The sequence below is a fragment of the Ceratotherium simum genome, chromosome 13, assembly GCF_057802395.1.
Source record: "Ceratotherium simum simum isolate JZ-2026a chromosome 13, ASM5780239v1, whole genome shotgun sequence".
NCBI classification, from domain to species: Eukaryota; Metazoa; Chordata; class Mammalia; order Perissodactyla; family Rhinocerotidae; genus Ceratotherium; species Ceratotherium simum.
In genome coordinates, this window is record NC_141912.1 from 30,410,004 (window position 1) to 30,413,786 (window position 3,783).

Consider the following 3,783-nt stretch of genomic DNA (forward strand, 5'->3'; position numbering starts at 1 on the left):
GAGTCCCCATCGAGATTACCCCGAACCAGCGCCCGGATTGGCCCCTGCAGAACTCCCCTTGCCAATGGGAACCTTAGTCTCCTCTACGTCACCGATCACCGGGCCAATCCGCGGGCCGCGGCGGGGGGTGGGGCGGAGCAGAGAAAAGGAAACCGAAATCAGGCGGAGCCGAGGCGCGGGAGCCGCAGCCAGTTTGGCGCGTAGTGCGAGCTGCTGGGTTACAGGGTGGAAGGGAGTCGAGTTCTGGGACCTAATGAGACCCCTTTGTAGGACTCTGAGATGGCAGCGTGCCCTCCCCACGTCCCGATTCCCGTCTCGGGCTGGATCAGGGTTAGAGGGCGACACAAGTGGCGCTCGTCAGGTGCTCAACATTCAATAGGACTCCCTGCCCCCAGCGTGGCCCAGCTTTGCTTCCTGGACCAGGCAGGATCTTAGCAAGCAAATATTCTCAGGGGACTGTTTGCAAAAATTAGCCACCATTTCCGAAGCACCTACGATGAGTAAGGCGCTTTACATAAAATATTCTTAAACCAGGCAGGCATTATTGTCCCCATTCGACAGAAGGGAAAATTGAGGTTCCAAGAGCTTAGGGGCCTGGGCACGGCCCAGTGGGGTTGTTTCCCTCCTCGGCCTGGATTCAGAAACCACAGAGCCCGCAAAGCGGGCCGGGACTCGGTTCCCAGGGTCCTCGGTGGGGAGGTGTCCTGGAGGCTCCCGCGCGTCCCGCCTCCCGTGGCCCCGGAAGCTGACGGCGCCGAAGCGGCCCAGCTGCCCACCTACGCCCGCTTCCTGCTCTGCCTGCGGCCGCCGCACGCAGTCCGGTCGCGGGCCCCCGTGTGCGGCCGTTGCTGTGTCCCAGGTACTGTCACATGAAAGTCCCCCAGTCTCGGGGGCCAGCGGGGCTGTCGCCGCGTTCAGCCCCTGAGGAGGGCTGGGAGGGCGGTGAAGGTCCTCCTGGTCACCCTGTTCCCTGACCCTACGGCTGGACTGGAGATCAAGGTGGGGACGAAGGTCGTCCGCCTAGGCGGGGTAAAGGAGTAGGTTGCAGGTGTTGGGGGGTATTCATGACGGGGTGAGCTCGGGGTCCTAAACCCTAAAACCTGCCGGGCCTCCACCCCTCCCCCGCAGAGGGTGGAGGAACTTGAGGTGAATACTCGGGGTTTAAGGTAGGGGGGGGCATTCAGAAGAAATCCACACCCATAGTTTACATCCCCCTCCTCCACCCCACGCCCCGCCGTCTTTTCTCTCTTTGTCCAGCGGTGTAGCTCTCGAAGCCCCTCTCCTCTGGGCGGGAGGGGTGTGGGCCTCACCTGTGGGCCACGACTCTGGCGGGCCTGGGTTCTGGGTGTGGGCTCAGCACATCCCAGACCCTCCAGCCACTGCTCTTTTAGTTGGTGTTGTGGAAGAAAGCGTGTTTAAGTGTTCTTCAAATGATTTCCTGCAAGTAATCTGTTCTCTCCCTGTCCCTAGGAAGTCCTTGCCCACCCACAGGCCATTCTGTGCTTCCTCCAGCCTTAGAGGGCCCTTTCCCCTGCTTAAAATTCTCTGATATCTTCCCAGCCCACTTAAGAGAGACAGGAAGGCCTCTGCAGGGCCTGGGGGGTGGACATGGCCGCCCTGCTTGTCTCTCTGACCTCTCTCTTGCTGCTTCTCCCTCGGTCCCTATGCTTCATCCTCTCTCCCCTAGCCCTTGCATGGCTGCCCGCTTCTTGTCAGTCGTGTCTCTGCTCAACTGGCATCTCAGAAAGGCCTTCCTCTACCATCCAGTCTAAATCAGTTCCCCATAAGGCATCATTCTGTTTCACTTTCTTCATGCGTTTGTCATTCGAAAGCATCTTGTTCATTTCTTTGCCAATGTGTTTATTTTCCACCTCCCAGGCACCACCACCAATGTAAACCCTGTGAGAGTGGAGACACACCTATCTTCCATGAACTTGGCTGTCACTCAATAAATGTATGTTGAATGAGTGAGCTCTGCTTGGGCATTTCTGGAGGCATTCTAAAGCCTTATGGCCCTGCTTGGGTGCAGTATGTCCTGCACTCCTGTCTTCCACCACACTACACCTTGGTTGATGCAGCTTCTCAAGTCCAAGTAAGGGTAATGGAAATGGTGGCTCCAAGGCTTACTGTGTGGTCAGTGCAGTTTTATAGCAGCACACAGTGGTACCTGCCTGGTGCTCAGACTCTCTGGCCCCCAAGATTCTGAGAGCAGAGTCAAAATTCCTTTCCCCAGCTCTCCAGCATGGTGTTCATACCAGATGGAGACCAGAGCGGTATACGGGGCTGGTTAGGAGTTTGGCTTTGGAGTCATGTCTCTGCTCGGCTCTACATGGGCTCGAATCCTCCTCTCTGCCACTTTCTCTGTGACTTTGGGGAGTTGCTCAGCCTCTGTGTGCCACAGGTTCTTTCTCTGCAAAGTGGAAATGATAATTATTTCTACTTCACAGAATTGTTGTGAGGATTAAATGAGCTAATACATGTAAAGCCTTTGAAACAGTGAATAAGTGTTGACTAGACCAAAGGGTGTGATAGCGTTACTTGCATTTGAAATGAGAATCTTAAATCCAGCAAGAAGATTTAGTAGGTATGTTCCTGGAGCAGCTCTGGTTTAACCTAAGGAACAAATAGGGCTGCCCTCTAAAACTGACTTTGCATAGTATAAGTTTATTGAGTTAAAATATGGCATTCAGAAATCTCAAGGTCTTAAGAATGTTAGAGAGCTTGGAAAGAGGCCTCCAAACAAAAATACTGAAAAATATGAAGCTCTTATTGGTAAAGATGAAAATAATTTGTTTGAATCTTTCATGTGAATGATACCTTGGAATCAGGGCCAGAATGACTGTCTCTAAAGGAAAGCTAAAAGTTACATGAACTAAGCTGAGTTTTAAGCCTATATTTCTGTTTTCGAGCAAATCTGTTTTATTTAATTTAGTATTAATTTATTTAACTAATAAAAAAAATCGTGTGCTACTAAGAACTGACTGCTTTTCTGCTAAGACCTTGCCGCAGGCTAAAAAATAACATCCTTAACTTTCTCTTTTAAAAGGAAAAATGGGCGTTTTGAATGCTAACAGCATTAACTGCTGGGTTTGGAACAGAAAGAAGGTGTAGGCTGAGCCAACCTCTTATATGACTTGGGTCGTCCTTTAAAATACTTTATGTTCCAAATTTAGAGACTTTTAAATAAATATCTTTTAGTTCAAAAGTTAGTGAAAATATATTGTATAGTAAACAATGAGAAATTCAACTTTTAGCTTTAAAATTAAGAATTTTAAGCCTTATGTGGTGATGGTGCAGTTACCCCAGAATGTGAGAATAGAATACTATCATGACATATTTTAAAAAATTATTATGAAATTTTTCAAATCCACACAAATGTAGAGAAAATATCATGAACCACTCGGTTTCAATGATTATCAACATGTTATGTTTCATCTATTCCTTCCCTCTGTTACTGAACCAGGTTCGTTTTTGCCTGTCTCCCAGAAAGCCAAACACCAAGATGACAAGATTGCAGCAGAGAGAGGGTTTAATCACAAGGCAGCCAACTGAGCAAATGGGAGAATGAGTCTCAGATCCACCTCCCTGAATATGGTGGCTCAGGGATATTTATGGAGTAGGAGGCAAGGTGGTCTGAAATGTGGAGATAGATGATTGGAGGTGAGGTGAAGTGAGGTAATTGATGATCTGCACAAGCGTAGTCAGACTTCATGCCTCTTCAAAGGAAGAGTTTTCACAAAATGGTGACGTTAACACGACCTGAGTGTGGAGTTTTCATTCTCT